This window comes from Anser brachyrhynchus (assembly GCF_964034855.1).
Source record: "Anser brachyrhynchus genome assembly, chromosome: Z".
Taxonomy (NCBI): Eukaryota; Metazoa; Chordata; class Aves; order Anseriformes; family Anatidae; genus Anser; species Anser brachyrhynchus.
In genome coordinates, this window is record NC_137697.1 from 68289412 (window position 1) to 68307676 (window position 18265).

At 40.2% G+C, this 18265-nt stretch overlaps 1 long non-coding RNA gene across 1 annotated transcript; it reads right to left on the minus strand.

The window, feature by feature from the left end:
• Positions 1–5082: 5082 nt before the first annotated feature.
• On the minus strand, positions 5083–17441 carry LOC308186200. The gene is made up of 3 exons (XR_013943965.1): positions 16349–17441; positions 11167–11298; positions 5083–5637 (listed from the first exon to the last, which is right to left on the minus strand). It is a non-coding gene; the product is annotated as an uncharacterized lncRNA (long non-coding RNA).
• Between the last annotated feature and the right edge of the window lie 824 nt (positions 17442–18265).

Consider the following 18265-nt stretch of genomic DNA (forward strand, 5'->3'; position numbering starts at 1 on the left):
GCTGACAGAGCAGAAGTATCTTTTGTTCTGGGCAAATAGGCACTTCAGTCTTCCTTTAACTTTGCATATGTGTAAATAACCACAGACAGCCCTGTAAGGAGACATGGAATATGCTACTTTCACACTGATTAATTTTCTGTAAAAAAAAACAAAACCAACTTTGAGCAATGTTCAGTCAATCTCTTCCATGAGGCAAGATCTCGGCACCATAAGATTCAAGCAATAAATATTGTGCCAGAGAAAACTCATCTTCTTTTTCTTTTCCCCAAACTTGCTAACTAACCTATGCAGAGAATCACCACAAGCCTTTTCTTTGGAATGCAATATTCTTCTGCAAAAAAGTCATGTTGAAAACACTGGGTAGCTTGGTCTGAGCCTTGCTTTACCTGCCTGTTCAATGAATAGATTTCCAATCCCAGAGTATGCTGTACTGCATGATTCTGAAAGTGGTAATACTTCACACCACATCAGGCAGTCAAGACAATGCTCAGATCTGAGCCTTGTACCCTCTGATAAGATGGTTATCTCATTCATGGACAAGATGCAAGGTGCCCATGCTCTGCCTGACAGTACAGAGGGCAGTCTGAAAGATGAAGCTAGAAAGGGCTACGCTGATCAGAAAAGTGTCAGCACTCTGAAAACACTGCTCACTATGTATGTGCTGCAGGAGGGGACCAGCCCAGCTGCAGAACAGGTCTGTAGTGTGAGCCAGAAGGAAGCATATCTGGACAATCAGTCCTGAGACACCTGAAAAGCAGGATAAGGGACCAGTACTCCTCAGAGGAATAAAGCAGCCTGAAAAACAAGGGAAAAATATGCTGATGGATTAAAATGGTTGTTCTGTATTACTTATTTTTAGAATTCCTCTACATGGATTGAGAAAAACAAATCTGTGAAGCACAGCATTTCTGTTCATCCACTGGTGGCAAATAAAATTTTCACACAGTCCAGAAAGCTGGTAAGTATCTTACCTTCAAGCACTTTATCCAGAGCTCTTTGCTCCAGGCTGAATTCTTCATGGGAGTTGCCATATAGAAGACAAGGAAGCAATTCCTCTTTCCCCTTCAAAAACTTCAAATTGTCTTTACGTATGATCAAGTAGGCACAGATAGCAAGAATGACCTGTTGTAAAATTTTCCTGTTCTTTCATTGCTGTTATTAATTAATTCATGTGAGTGCTTAATTTAGGAGGAAGCATTGCCAATTAAGAATAATTGGGAACCACAGTGCTAGATGTGATTTACTTATATGTATATATATATGTATGCATTAAGATTGATAAGGAGAGCAATTGCACACACCAACACATTGCTGTTCATGTCTCTCCCTCTGTCTGTTACATTCTAGCACTAAAATGAGTTTTAAATAGATTATTAGTGACTGATATTTATTCCAGACCATGCAACACGAAAGAAATTAAGTTCAAAGAAATGCTAATTAACTCAAAAGTGCACAGACTACCTGGAGTGACATGAGTTCAAAGTCATTTGTACCAGGTTCTTTTCCATGGTCAGAGCTATAATCAGTTGATTTTAGCACAGATATATATCCAAAACAGTGAATACTTTGATCCCACAATTTTTGAAAGATCAAAGATTCATACGTATCACTGTACTTAAGTAGGATGTAGCATAACGCATATGCTGTAGTTTCTTCTGATAATCTATGGTAGCCAACCCACTCCAAGTGCTGGGGTAAAAATAATGGAAAAATGCCCTTTGACCAGGCATTTTTCTTAAAAACTTTTGAAAAGGGACCTGTCAAAGAATGTATCTTTCAAGTAGTTTTGTGAGTATGTCAAACAGCTTCCGATAAAGATTCCTTTCCTTGTATTGCATTTCTTTGACATTGACTTCAAAGGTTCATGAGGACAATGTTAGCCTTTCTCATTTCTCTCTAACTTTATTTTGAACATTGGCTGTTAACTTGTGCAGAAAGCACATTGTTTTAGTCTTAATTTTCACACAAGCTTGAACTGTACATAGGTCGGGACAAAAAACATCATGTTATTTCCAGCCTTGTGGTTAGCTTTTAACCACAGCTGAGTTTTCAGCTCTGAGAAAGTGCCAAGAACTTCTGCATGCTTATTTTAACTTCATTTTCCCTTTCTGTAATATTTCTGCAACTCCTGCCTCTTATCAGATTAAAATCATAAAATTAAAACTGAAGACATTTTTATTTTGTCCATCTAGTTCTAATTCACAGAGAATATTTTCTTCTTTTTTTTTTTTTATGACATCTGCTCACCTCCATGGAAAAGGCTTAAACTGGAAATTCGGGTATAAGATGCAAAACTGGAAGCTGCAAAGAAATTCCGCTAATTTACCTGAGCCAGATAACAGTATAAGGGAAGGTATATGAACTTCAAAGCCAGTCCATACAAGTCTGGGGCAACTGGGAACATGCTCTGATTTCTAGCCTGCACCAAAGCCTGTCCTGCTCTCTTTTTAATATTATTCATAGCCGAGTTAAATACCTGAAATCTTCTGAGGCTGGCAATCCAGTGTCCAAATGTGATCTGAGCAACATTTTGTGTGAGCTGACCTATACAACCAAGTGCTTCCACATAGATCTCATGACAAGATCTGAGCCTCAGCATGCAAAAAGACTGTTTTGTGGGCTCTGACTAAATCTTTCCTTACAAAATTGATCACGAGCTCTACTGTATATTTCTACTGGAAGTGCCTTCTACATAAATAAGAGACATTTTTTTAAAACTAATTTAAATGTTCACAGTAACCTTTCAACCAAACAACTAGATCTCCATCAGTCCCCAGGAGAATGTTGGCCAACAAAGTCATGTGAACTGTTTTTAGGGTAGAAGCCAATTCTGCAGTCCAACACCTGACCCAGTTCCCATATGGCTGGATAAAATCATTTTGTTTATCCATAAGCATTTCCATGCATTTAGAAAACCAAACTTTTTTGATCTGCTTACATTAACCACTTATGAATTTGTTTTATGAACTAAAATGGCTCTTATTATGGATCCAGTAGATACGTTGAAGGTTATGAGAACAAGCAAATAGTGTCTATAACCAAGGTGCTGAGCCTGTAACATTTATCACTGAAAGGCAAAATAATCTCACAGTACTTTTTCAGGGAGTTTAAACTTAATTTTCCAGTAATCATCTGTGGTGGTGGTTTTACCACAACTGCTCTCTCACACTCTCTCCTCAAAGGGAAAGGGGAAGAAATAGAATGAAAGGGCTCAAGTTTTGAGATGAGAACAGGGAGATCACTCAACAATTATAATCACAGGAAAAACAGACTCAGCCTATGGAGAGTAATATAATTTATTGCCTAACACTAGCAGACTAGAGCAGTGAGAAACTAAAAGCAAACTAAAAACGCCTTTCCCCCATCTACCCCCTCCTGCATCCTCCCACCAAATGGGGAATGGGGTTTCCCAACTGATCCTGCGGGGGCTGCCCACAGGCAGCAGCTCTTCAAGAACTGCTCCCACATGGCTCCATACCACGGGGTCCATCCATCCCCCAGGAGCAAACTGCTCCAGCACGGGTCCCCCACGGGCGGCAGCTCCCCCCAGACCCCTGCTCCTGCGTGGGCTCCTCTCCACGGGCTGCAGCTCCGGCCCGGGGCCTGCTCCTGCGGGGGCTCTCCATGGGCCGCAGCCTCCTCCAGGCCACATCCACCTGCTCCACCGGGGGCTCCTCCACGGGCTGCAGCGTGGAGATCTGCTCCGTGTGGGACCCGTGGGTGCAGGGGGACAGCCTGCTCCACCAGGGGCCTCTCCACAGGCCGCAGGGGAACTGCTGCTGCCTGCCTGGAGCACCTCCTGCCATCCTGCTGCACTGACCTTGGGGGCTGTAGGGCTGCTTCTCTCACAGCTTCCTTTCCTCCTGGCAGCTTGGTCACCTTCTTAGCGCTACATGGTCAGACCCACAGAGTGAAGGAAGAGTCAAAAGACTTTTATTTGGAAGATTTGATTATTACCAGCCACTTCTCTTGTTGTCACCTTTTTCAGGAGCGCACTTTTTAATCCTATCAGAGGAAAGATGGTGACACTGATTAAAGCAAACGCAGGCTTCAGCAGCAGGAAAGCAACATTCAGCATATTCACCACTGTACAATATTGGGCAAATCCAGTTGAAAATTCCAGGTAAACTGGGATACACAGAGACAAGAGTGAGAGAGGGCATCTCAGAATGGGCAACTCTATCACTATGATGGATGGAATGACACACCCAGTGATAAACTGGCTTTTGTTATTCCTTCCTCTTTTTTGTTTGTGTGTTCGTTACTGTTGTTTTTTTCTCTCCACCTTCTTCAGTGATATCCTTCTGCCTTCGTACCTGTCAATATGCTCTGAAAGATTTGATCAGCTCCCTGTAAAGTACTAGACCATTCCTTTCAGCACACTCATGAACCACCCATCCAAAGGACTGTTCGATATATTCAGGCAAAGCCAGCACTAAATTTGCATCAGCAAGTGCTGCATTAGAAGCTCAAACCATTCCAGTTCCTAAACAGAAATTCAGGGTAATTCAAGTGAAAACAGATTAGCCTAGTCTAACCAGAGCTGGTTAAAAACTTCCACTGAAATTAAGATTCACATTAAATAAATAAATAAATAAATAAATAAATTCCTCTTTTCTTTCTTTTTTTTTTTTTTTTATAATATTATCTGATACATTCCTCTTTTTCTCCTCTTTTGTTCTTGCTTTTATTGGAAAACAGGCAAAAACAGAAAGCATGCAATACAAGGTTTATGCATGGCAACCTCCCAAGTCTGATAAAAATGTGCTTGACAACCAACAATCATTTTGTTTGGGGATTTTCACTCAAAACTGCAAATGTCTTGGAAAACATAAACAAATAGGATATGCTTTTTACACTGAAGTTTCAGCTGGAAGAAGAAAAGAGGGGAGGGGAGGGGAGGGGAGGGGAGGGGAGGGGAGGGGAGGGGAGGGGAGGGGAGGGGAGGGGAGGGGAGGGGAGGGGAGGGGAGGGGAGGGGAGGGGAGGGGAGGGGAGGGGAGGGGAGGGGAGGGGAGGGGAGGGGAGGGGAGGGGAGGGGAGGGGAGGGGAGGGGAGGGGAGGGGAGGGGAGGGAAGGGGAGGGAAGGGAAGGGAAGGGAAGGGAAGGGAAGGGAAGGGAAGGGAAGGGAAGGGAAGGGAAGGGAAGGGAAGGGAAGGGAAGGGAAGGGAAGGGAAGGGAAGGGAAGGGAAGGGAAGGGAAGGGAAGGGAAGGGAAGGGAAGGGAAGGGAAGGGAAGGGAAGGGAAGGGAAGGGAAGGGAAGGGAAGGGAAGGGAAGGGAAGGGAAGGGAAGGGAAGGGAAGGGAAGGGAAGGAAGAAAAGCAAGAGTGTGTTCTTTTGCTGAGCATCTTTGGTCTCTTACCTGTGTCCTGGGGCAGTGTGCAGACAACTCCTGAGTAACAAAGGTGGATTGGACAAGAGCTAACAGTTTATTACCAACATATGAAATCAATGGGAAACTTAAGTCCCTGTACGCGTGGGAGGGTGCATCTACCACCACTGCCTCTCAGGCAGTGCTGCTAACTTGCCTGATGACTTGTCAGGTTCTCCTCCATCCTCTGGATCAACAGCAGATTTCTGCAAAATCCTTCACCTCCTTATCAAACCATGTCTCCTCAGCACACATTTGCCTCTCTGTCTGTGGGATGTAGAGAAACACAAGTGTCAAGGAGAACCTCCCCCAGAACCAACAAGGCTGGGCTTGACCACTGCCCAGCTGCAGCTGGGGAAGGACTTGTCCCTTCCTCTGCCTGAAGTTCCCCTCCCTGGCCTGTAATTCGCGGTGAGCCAGCAAGGCTGTCCATACCCGCATTAATATTGAAGTGATCATTCAGCTTTGCAAATCAGTAAATTTGGGTTTGAGACGTGCTAACAACTCCACCAGTTAATCTGAATCAGATTAAATATTCATTTTGATAAGCTCCAAAAAGGCCTTTTTTTTTTTTTTTTGAGACCTTTAATTTTCAGAGTGGTTAATAGACAGAGGAAAGGAAAGGACAGAAGGAGCTGTACTTCTGAATCCACTTCAATGGTGGTATATAACAATTCAAGAAGCGCTTATTGCTTGAGTCTTCTTGGTTTATTTATTTAACAACTCTCTTCCATTCTTACTGCAATTTTGGTAGAAATCCTGCAACAGACGTTTCTAGGGGAAGATGGAAGAGCATGTCATTGCAACTTTTTGCCTGCTATACTTATCAAACTATTCATTTCTCAGACAGCTAAGGGTTATTTAAATTCATAGCTTTTCCAGCTACAGACAAAATTTGCACATTCTGAAAAAAATGAATATTGTTAAGGGTTAAATGGACAGCCTCACACTTTAAATGAATTATAAATTCACTCCGGGCAGTCTCCTACTGATTTTTCTCTTTATTACTTTATTTTACAGGCAGAAACACTTCATAATTGTGGACCATGCTGATAATTTGCAAGAAAAGGTGAAAATTCAAGCAAAAGTGACCCAGGTAGGTAACCACACAACTGATGATGCAAAAGGAACAATATTGGCTTTGAAATATTTTCAACAACAAACTAAAAGAATGTTAGATTACATGATTTTGTATGTCTGTGTGTTTAAATGGAAGTGGAATTTGGGTCTCTGATTTGCTTAAGTTCTAAAAGAAGTCATAAATGTGTCTGTGCATATAAATTTATGTGTCTGCATGTTCACACATACTTAGGGTGTTGTATAATAAAGATTTCATTGCCCTGCCATGCAGTCTTTGACCATGCTCCCTCAAAAACATCACCTGTATTCTGTCTCCACAAAAACTGTCTCCAGTAACTAAATGTCCAAGCAGCTCCTAACAGTGGCCAAGTTTTAAAAAATAGACATTAACCTACCATCCCTTTTATCTAATTTCAGAATCACCTACTGTGCTTCTTAGCTTCACTCTCCTTTTCTTTTGTGCCCTCCTTTTATTCCCTCCCTTCCTGTTCTCACATCTGCCTGGGAAGAAAGCAGTGAGTAATCCTTACTCCTGCACAATTAGCAAATAGAAGACACACTGACAGGATTCCAGGTACTGAGAAATGAGAACTTTTAAGTTATGTATATTTAAGTTTTATATTTATGTCACGTAGATGCGTCTTGCTTGCATACAAGCTACTTGAAATTACTTTGAAAGCTTTGAAATATCGGACTTCCCATGATTGGTTTTACACTTCACTGAGGGTAATTTAATACAATGCCTTTAAATGATATATAGCCACATAAAATAACATTTTTGCAACTCCACCTCTAAGAGCCCAAAATACTACAAAAGCAGTTTTGCATGTAACATTAGACATAGAAAAGAAGACAGTATAAAATGAATATGTTTTGCAGCTATTCTCAAATTACTTATGTATTGCCTCTTCAGCAAAGATCTAAAGCACTTCTATTTCCTAACCTGACGTTCAAAGACCCCAAAGCCCTTAATTTACCTATGCACAGCACATGCTCTGTGAGCAAGAGAAATGCTCCAGTAGAGGTGGAAACTGAGAAAGAGAGAGCACTGTGAGCTGCTTAGAGCTGTACAGAAAAATCATGCAGTAAGTCAGAAGTGAATCCAGGGCTCCTCATCCAAGTTTGTTATCTTGGGGCACCGTTCATCAGCAGCTTTTGGTAGATTTGACTTGGTGCACAGCTGCTCTTGTGCAAAGAAACCATCACACTCCTGCAGAAATCTTTAAGTCAGAAAATTCCAGCTCTGATACCTATTTCTGGTGAATTTTGTCACATTTGTGGACTCAAAACACAGTTCTACTCCCTTTGCCAAAGAGTTTGAATGCAATTAGCTTTCATTGTAAATCTGATTGAAACCAAATGTAAAAATAGCATGGTTCTTCCTGAGCAGAATTGCCCTGTTCTTTCAACTCTGGATGCAACAGCAAGTCACCATGTACTCCATTTCTGTTATCTTTGCTGAGATATAGAAGATTTTTTTTTTAATCTTTGCTGAGATAGAGAAGCAGACATAAAGTGCAATTCTCAAAAACTCTGTAATGTCTAAACCCTTGAAATCACTCAGGCATCTGTTGTTCATTTAGGAAGACAGCAACCTGAATACCTAGGACCTCAGATAGGAAGGATGCTAAATACGTAGGGTCTAGCTTCTCCCGATATCTGCCCCAGCTTTCACTTTCAAAATCTGAATATAAACCCTTCAACCACCATGCACCAACATGCAAGGAAGAATGGCTGACAGTCCTTGCTGTGGCTTTCATTATCTGTACCAGTGGCTCCCGAAGGTCACTTATGCTCCCTTGTTAATTTTCCTGTCTAAAAATAGAACACCTAAAATAGGAATACTCACAGAGTATCATTTTTTCAAACCTGAAGCTTCATAGTCAGCATGAGCTTTCCATGGAAGAAACTGTACACCTTAGCTAGCTGTTAAAATGGCACTGGATGAGGGAAACGCTAAGCATTAAATACTTATTGATTGATAAGGATGTGTGATTACTAAATGTAATATTTCTGTCTCTGAGCACTGCAATTCATGAATATCTTACAACCTTTCTTCCTGGGGAATGGGAAAGGTTCTGTCCATTTTCTCCAGGACTGCAGTACAGGTGAAATTCCCAGAACTGAGGACAAGAGATGGTGACTCAGAAACAAGAATTCAGAATGTTGATAAAGGTATTTCTGCCTACTATGGGAGAATAGCTTTGAAACTCATTTTCTGTACTCTATCCCCTGAAAAAAAAATCTTACAGATGACCTTTTCCTCTCCCAAGCTTTTCTAGAAGAACTACGGAACACTAAGTAAATCTTTAAATGGTTTCATGAAATACACAGCTTCAGAATCCAGCAAGTTGTTGAGAAGAAAATATAGAAAATGTTGATTTCAAAGAATCCACCTTCTTGTCTAAGAGAAAACATATAGCTGTGTGGGGAGAAATGTCTAATGCATTCCAGCCAGTGCAATCCCTATGCTGGACTCCTAGGACAGATTTATATAAACCCCAATTCTTCTAGGTGTGTCGTAAAAAGAAATACTGTTTTGGAGAATTTATCTGAACTTTTTTGTGCATTTAGTGTCTGTGAAGAAACATGAAAGATAAAAAAATAAATAAATAAAAAGAACAGGCTTACCCTCTAGACCTCACCAATATTTTATAAACAAATTCAACAAATAAGAGTGGCAAAAAGAACAACTTAGCCTGAAAGATGTTCTTGCCTCTTCATAAATGAAACATCAACTGAGAAGTAAACTTGACAATCAATGACCTTGTAATGCAAGCAGAGAAGAATAAGCAAAAATTGTGCATGTCAAAAAAGAGAGAGCAAATTTACATCCTTTTCTCAAGGCTGAGGGAATTCTTCCTGAAGTATTATTCACAGCTGGAATTGCAGACAAAATAGGAATTGCCTGAGCTCATGGTACCTTGGCTATTTCTGCTGCTTTACCTCATACAGTTGTGTAGCAGGCACATACATTCATCTCTTGGAATAAAAAGAGTAGAAGATGTGAGTGTGCTGAAGATCAGGGGAAATAAAAAGCATCCCATGGTGAACTATGATTTTAAAACAGATGCAATGTAAGATGGAAGTATTTCTTTGCTTAGCTTTGTTTACTGCGTCTAGCAACTATGCTTGAGACATTAATAAGAAATAAATAAAAGATGTATGAAAAACATAGTGCAGAGAATACTCCTAGCATGAATTTCTGTCTGCAGACATTAAGCAAATGTCTTCTTTTATCATGCAACCACATTAAAATTCTTTGAGACTAGATACAGAGCTTCGATGTCACCCTGATCCTTCCATTTCAACCTGCCTCGTGAGTGTATAGCTCTCTGTCTCTCTACCTCTCTCTCTCTCTGTACCCTAAAATTAGATTGTTATCTCCCTGAAATGATCTCACACATATTTATTGAATAAAGATAAAAGAACAAGACTAGATAGAGAAGAAAGAAAATCTGTTACACGGCAGCATTGGTGAGACAAGTAAACATTTTTAAAAAGGTAAAATGAGCCAATAGAGTGCAGTTTTACCCAGATCAGCCCTACAGACACAGCCACCAAGGAGAAGCCAAGGCATCGGCTGCATCTCTCTGGAGGTTAAAACTGATAGTCTTCTCCAGAGCAAGAGAAGGTGGTGAGACATCAGCCAGGACTTCCTTCTATCTGATATTGTACCAAAATAACTGTGTCTGTTGCCAGTATTTTGCAGATGGACCCAGGGACTTTCATTTCAAGCATCTTATCTTTGAATTGCTGGTTTTACTGCTATAGCACAAAAGGCCAAATTTGTCAGCTTCTCAGAGCCTTTATCTCCTATTTATAAAAATCCACGTGCATGTCTTTATTTTTACTGATGTAGTAATCACAGTTACATAGGCAATGCTCACTCGTACATGTCTCGGTAACCAAGTGCTTTTGTAGACATCTGGTACGTGTCCTCATTTTTTAATGACAGTATTCCCTTGTTTTTCTGAACAAACCTTAGGCTCCATTTTTTTTTAGAACATGACCTGAACTGGCAATATTTGAAAACCTGTCCTCAAAACTGGAGGCACATTTCACACACTGGCAGCTTGAAGCCGTAGCTTCAGCCTGGCTGTGGTCAGGCAGCCCACACACCTGCTCGTAATTGACCAAGATGTGAAAAACAGTACAAAAGATGTGCACATCTCTCTGTTCATGACGTCCAAGCTTTCTTGCTGGACACCGTGGTGTCTTCAAGTGCTGCAGAAGCCCACTGGCCAAGCAGTCAGTTTGCTCAGCTTCAGAACAGTATGTAAGGTATATTTGAGTTAATATTGGTTATCCATGTGGGCCAATGTGTGCTAGGGAAACAGTCTGCAAGACCAGAAATGCAAAAGGGATGGGATATAACCACATGAAAACATGGTCTGTGCTAGAAATAGTCCTTGGTCTCATTCTGCACTTTATGCTGGATCCTAAACACTCATATTTTGTATCAAAAATCTCTGTTATTATAGACAATAAACACAGGAGTTTCCTTTTGCATTTCTTGCTGTTTCTCCTGGCTCGAATCAGTTCCTCATTGTTGCCAGAACTGACTGACCCTCAAGACTTGGTGGGCACCTCACTTGGTTTTCCATACCACAACTGAAGGCCGTGGCAGACCTGACATGGGGCTGTCTTTGAAGTGAATCTTTGGACAGCAAGGAAAATCAGCTAGCATGGGTGAATGATGCTGCAGCCTCCCACCTCCCATGGTGTGGTCAGATTATAGACTATGCCTTTCCTCTTCACACGGATCCCGGTGAGGAAATTCAGAATCCAGCACCTCGGTCTATGACTTCTGCAACATCTGCTCTCCCCTGAGCATGACCGTGTCTCCTGTAGAGAGAGAAGGGGCACTAATGAAAACAGGCTACTCTTTCCTCAGAGCAGAAGCATTTGTTTTTCTATCCTGATGTTTCTGGAAGGGTGTTAGATTACTTCTTGCATTGCAGTCTCGCAGGGCTTATTTTCTGGAAATGGTTTCTATTGTCTGCTTCAGTTTTTGTGCTTTAAGTAGGACAGCAGCCTTGCTGCCAAAGGTGTGGGGCAATGGGAAATATTTTCTGTCATTTATCACAGCAGATGAATGATTATCTGCTGGGCTTAAATGTCGGGCAGAGCTGACCTAAGTGAGAGGCTTAAAATGCCATGTAGTCAGTAATCAGGGAAGCAGGTAACCAGTAGAACAGAGAACAAAAATATTACATAGAACAATTTGCTGAGTAGTCTCCTGGTAATTTCTTTTCAAGAAAGAAACAGTCAAAATTGAAGCAAAAACAGGCTTCATAGGGATGCAGAGCACAGAAATCCTGTGCTGTGAGAAGGAAGGTGTGTTGATTCTAGCAAAACAAACCCTGAGACAGGTGAAGTCTGAGTCACAATGCTGTGGCTCCTAGCAATCATATATGCTCCCAACAAAGCCCAAGGAATGAAACAGCTATTTAAGCTTAAGGACATCACTGCACAGACAATTGCCACAGCAGTATAAGCTATCATGGATAGATTTAAACTTGAAACAAGATTTTTAACCTGTGAAGGAGTACAGACCTGGGACTACCTTCAGAAGCACAGTGCAGGAAGGAAAAGACAGAAAAAAGGGACATATGTCTTAGAAGCCTGATCACTTTATATAAAGATTAAAGTGCAGATGGCTCCAGCAACTTGGAAAGAGAATTGCTGGCTCTGGCCAACACTACCATTTCTGTGTTTTTAACATTTCCTGGATTATTTCTGAGTATGCCACTTTACTGCTGAAAATACTTGCATTTTGTAAAACTCACAATGGCAGAGCAAGCAAACAAACCACTAATTTCACTAACAAAGTATGGTCTTCAGATCCTGCTGATACCAGTTTGAAAGGAAAATCAGCCCTTCAAAATGTAGCCAATTTCCCATTACCTTTCACACAAAACTTCTGAAGGTTATGTTCACTTTCACATCACACCAAAACCTCCAGAGTCTCCCAATATTTGAATTTTCAATTATTTTTTCTTAATTTTCTGATGAGATGTAAAGATAAGCAATCCTTTATACACTTTTGTGGAAACCAACAATAAGTAACAACTGCATCAAGCATGTGTAAATTGTATGATCAGCCTCTTCTCCTTCAGCTTTGCATTCAACAATGAACAGTTGAATGGGCCAACAGTCCTTAGCTAAAACTGTGGTTAACAATGCCTAAACTATGCCTAAATTATGCCAATGGAGAGTCAGTGCCATGCTGCAGTTTGTGAGTGATTCTTCTGTACCAAGGCTTAAACCCATTTTCCTGAAATATTTTTGTCTGTCCTTGGAATTGTGAATAAGTCATAAAAGTGTTTTCCTGCAAGGCAGAGGAAAATTCTTAGCTTTCTGCTTGGGACATTTGTGGAAGATGTTTCTTCAGCAGTTTGTCTGGTATCAGACAGCTTAGTATGGACCTTGTGGTCTGTCCCATGATCTCAGTTTTTAGCTCTGCTCCTTTTTGCATGCTTGCAAAAAAATGTCATAATATATCAAACAACGGCATATGTGTGGTGCGTGCTGCTGTGTTTGCACTTCATCTTTGCAGGTGTGTGATCCCAGCCATTGCTGCAGTCTTACATAAAGCCAAGTGCCAAGCCTGGCTCTGTGCATCCCCTGGGATGAACCCCGCAGTTGCTCTTAAAATTTACCTTATGCACAGTGCCATCTTCTCTTGCCATCTCTGTCCTCCCAAGCAGCTGTTTCTCAAAAGCATGGAAAGAACAACTGTTGTGTCTCATTGAGAATAAAAAGAATTCTCTGAAGAACAAGAAATATTACCACAACAACCTATAAATTAAGAGGCTCACTCACACTCCTCAGCCCATACCTAAATGGAAGCAATACTTTCAATGGATGATTGCACCCTTGTTCACTTTTCAGAACATATGCAAAAATAAATAAATGAATAAATAAATAAATAAAACGAATAGAGATTAAAGCAAAGGCTTTATTTTATTGCATGGTAGAGTGACAATAAATCAGAAAATGGAAGTTTACATTCATCTGATTTACTAAGGAATTTTTCCATCCATGTTAGACTTTAAATCGACTGTCTAGCAATTGCAAATATCAAGAGGCTCATAACAGTAGAAGAAAGCTGAGGAACAAAAAAAAAAAGAATGTGCTTTTAAAACTTATTAAAATCATCATAATACTGGTGATGAATAATTACTGTAATAATAGTAATGAAATAAGGGCTGGTGTTAACAGCACAACAATAGCCCTTCCTCTATTTTACATGGGCTTGCCCATAAAGGAATAACAGAGAATTGCACAAACCCATCAAAAATGACATACACTATCAAAATTTCTTATTAGAGGTTGAGTTGGGATCACAATTTTTTAGTATTTCCTTGAGTGACTGTGTTTTCATGTGACAGGCTTTAACTGTTCGCAGCTGGTGCTTTTTTTGTTTGTTTGTTTGTTTGTTTTTTCCAAGTAGGCAAGCTCAAATTTAGTGGATGAAAAATGATTGAAGCAGTCTGGAAATGAAGAACAAAAACCTCACTAGAAATGGATACATAAAGAAATAAATAAAAATAAATAAATAACAGACATATTGTTTTTAAGTAGATTATCTGAAAGTATGAAAATCTGACACAATCTGGGCACATTAAAAGCCAGAGAGTTGGGATTTCTGTATGCTCTGTAAACAATTACCAGAACTTTACAGTTAAAATCTTTCATGACTCTGTTCTGATTTTGCGGAGTCAGAAAGCTTCTCACGGATGACTGAGCACCTGCCAGTATGAGGAGTTGAATTAAACTTGATTTCTATGCCTGTATAATAAGTGGTGAAAAAAAGCACTGAATCTGACTGTATTGCATTGTGGAAGACCTCGCCAGGTAATGCTAAGAGAAAAGGAGAACTTAAGGGCCAGACAAGGAACCTCATAAAATTAAGCTGCCTCTGGTAGAGGGGAGAAACTGTCCCAGGATCACGGAGAACTGGCATCCTTAAGGCAAGGGCATAATTCTAGGGAGTACAGGCAGCAGGTGCTTGGTAGCTATTAGAATTCCAATTGTCAATGTAGAGCCTAAAACTGACTTTGTGCAGAGGGTAGGCTAGAGAAGACAAGCAGAATGGTGGGGCAATATCTGCAACTTCACCAAAAGAGGTTCTCTTCTCTAATGTGGAAGAGAATATAAAATTCACCAATCTCTCAAATACACTGTCAAGAAATACTTAAATAACTGATCTCTGCCTGTGGTTGGTTTGTTCAACTCAATAGGGAGCTTTTGATTTTATGGTTTGCTTTTTATTATATGCATAGATGTTTATTACTAGAGAAACAAAATCCACAGAAAAATGATGTACTAAAACTAAGTATTCTTGTGCATGTTTCACCTCTGCATTTTGATAACTTACTACTGGTGAACTACTACTTCTCCATACAATCATGCCTCTCTGATCATACTAAATTAATAAAAGTAAAATTCATGCAAGTATCATTTTTTTGTTGTTTCCAACAATATTTTGCACAACCTACCACACTCAATTTGTTTGGAAACTCCCATTTGTTATGTCACCTCATCAGTTATCATGTTATCATGCAGACAAGCAAACCTATGGTAACACCTCAAAGTAAAATAATATAAAAAATAAAATAAAATAAAACAAAACAATAAAAATAAAATAAAGAAATAAAAAAGGAGAGAGAAAAAAAAATCCCCCAAACAACCCTCTCAATTAAGTATTTGTTTGGAATGTGCATTGTAAGCCCAAATCCCTGAAAATACTACTTTCCCTCACCGTCACTCAAGGTAAATGGGTGAGTTTTGTTTGGAGAGTATATCAGAAAAGAAAAAAAGAAGAAAATAAAACAAACCTTTCCCAGAATATTTAAACACCAGGCTCAGATCTTCATTTTTTTTTTAATTCCTGACGTTAAAAAAAAAAAAAAAGTAAAAAGAAATTAATAATTCATAGTCTGTATTAATGGCTGAGTTAAAACTTTAACAAATTGGTGTTACAAAACTGTCAAAAATGTAAGAGCGCCTGCCTTCTTTAATTTCAGCTGCTTCTGATGAAGGGTAGGGAAATGCCTTATTGGTGTGCAGTGTTACCAATTATCCAACAGAGACGGAGTGTATTTCCAGCTAATCAGAAATAAGAGCACAGAATTAAATCTCCCATGTGAAACTCATCATTTACATATTTATGATTCAGAAATGATAATAAGGCTAATGAGAAACTCACATGGTGCCTTTAAAAGTCAAGCCAATCTTACTGTTAATTTTCAGCAGATAAAGCTTGCCTGGTACACAGTAGTCAAAAGATAAAATCTGTTGATTACAGTTTAGTTTAATTAAACATTACAAGTTATTTGTGTGGATCCTTACATACTGTGTGTCAAGAGTTTAGTTACATAAGCTGGAGTTCTCTGAAGACAAGGATTGAATGGACAAGGTCAAGCTGCTGAAGTAGGCATAAGCACAAGCATAAGAAGTAGGCATAGGCATAAGCATGATTAGATGAAAAGAAACAAAAATAAAAACCTGCAAACCTCCTTTGGGCAGGGTGGACAATGTGTTTTCAGCTCCTGGTTGTGGTCTGTCAGGGAAGAGCCCAAGTCTGTAGAAAAGCTTCAAGTCTGAAGAAAATCACCAACCCCCCTACACACCCACCTTCAAAGCATGCAAAAAACAGCACACCCACCCACCCCGAGGCCACAGAGCTTGCTGGGGCTGGCAGCTGACCCCTCTCATGTGTTCACGCACAGGCTGCGGTGTGCTATGGGCATCCTAACTTGCATATCCATGAGTATGATAGGATCTGCTGTGAATGCTGGATTTGTTTTCCAGGTGTGCCTTATTATTATACATGTCCTCAAATGCAAAAATGCTAAGTGAAAATATGGCTAAGAAGAAGACAGCTTACCAGCCAGATAAATGAATTTCCTTGTGCAGCGTTTCAGTAGATGGTTTCGATCGTCTGCATTCTGCTCTTGGTCAGCACTCCATATACACATCTGTTGCATCTGCTCTGACAACCCCTGCCACCTACAGGGCAAGCAAAGGAGACCGCTCCATGTCCAGCAGACCAACTGCAGTAAAGTGGTAAAGGTATTGCTATCAGTGACATTTAAATACCGCTTCTTTCCAGAATGCTGTACGTCTGACTTCCTCTGCAGTGTATAAGGAAGTGAAATCAGACAGAAAATGAAATCACTTTAGAACTGTATTCTCATTTTATCTTCCTCTTGGGCCAAAGTAACTAATAGTATTTTTGTTACAGATACTTACTAGCTTAAAAAATGGACAGATTTTACCAGGAGTACCTATTAAATCAACAAGGTCAGAGAAATCCAACATAATTCTCCTCCCACTACCTGTAATTCAGCTATGCAGCCAAAGATCTGCAGCAGCTATTGCTAATCCGTATCAAAGTTGACCATTCCCAGTGGTAGTGACAAAGGGCCCTGAGCTGAATGAATGAAAACCTGTGTTTTAGAGGCAGCAGCCCTTGGCACACAGGCACCGTGCCCATGAGAAAGGATCTGTCCTGCTGGACCAGGTCAGAGATGCAGGTGTACACCTGCGTTAGTAAGGGAGCAGCAGCTACCACAGCACAAAACACAAAATACACCACTAGTCTTGCTTCCCACCCCAGGCACTTCAGTCTGTTGTAGGGACCATTCAAAAAAAGCCATTTTTCTGCTGCTCCTTATGTTTCCAATGCGCTGGCCCATGTTGGGATTCTCAGAGGTCCTTGGGTCTTCTACAAAGTGATGGGCCAGGGTTGTGCCAAGCAGAGCACTCAGAGTGCCAGCTACACTTTAGGTAGAACATTGCTGTTTTGGTGTTGGTGTGCTTCTGCTCGCTGACATTAAGAATTACACTCTCTGGCCAAATGCCCTCCTGGCATCACTCCATCAAAGTCAGTGGAGTGGCACCAACAGAGAATTCTGCCTTGCAACCTTAGCTGTAATGGATGATTTTCATTACTTTATTTCATTTTTCACATCCCTAGAAAAACTGTTGTGCTCCTTGCAAATTACACCCATGGTTTTCATAAGTGACTGCATTTAATTAACCTCAGATTGTAAAGCTGTAGCTGTGCTGTAAAGCAAACACTTAGGAAGTATTGATGTACTAGAATTAAAAAAAAAAAAAAGTGTTATTTTGTTTTCTTCTGTGCTGAAGGGAATCTTTCAGAGCTCGTGTAGAAGGGAATGTCTTTAAGAGGATTGCATTATAGATTGTAACGATCTTTATTAGCGTTGTCTGGAAAAGTTGCCACACCCAGATATCAAAAGTACCCCTCAAGGCTACGTAGCTAGGGAACTTTCATCACTTTTCATATGAATAAATAAATAAATAAATGGATAGATAGATAATTAGTGACATTAAAAAAAAAAAAAAAAAAACACTACCTGAGGAAAAGGTTGGTTGGTAAATATATTTTCTATGCACAAGAGAACATGAATTAAAAGATTTTTTAAAAGAATGTTTTAATGAATCTTTGAGCTTTTAAGAAATTACCTCAATTTTCAGCAAAAATGGCTAACAGCCTTGTGTAAGAAAATGTCTACGCTACTCTTTTTTTTTCAATCAGAGCTATGTTCCCCAGATTCTGTATGTGAGTTCTAATGGGGACATTTTTGAAGTTGCGCATAGAGCTACACACCTAACTGGTGCTAAAAAGTTCTTTGTGCTTTTGACATACAACCTGAAGAAAAAAAAAAAAAAAGTGAAGAAGCAGTCTTAAGTTTTGGAGACGAACTTTTCGGAGCATCTGTAGAAAAGGAAACTTGGGTAACATTCATTTGGCCATAAGGAGAACCAGGCTGGGGGT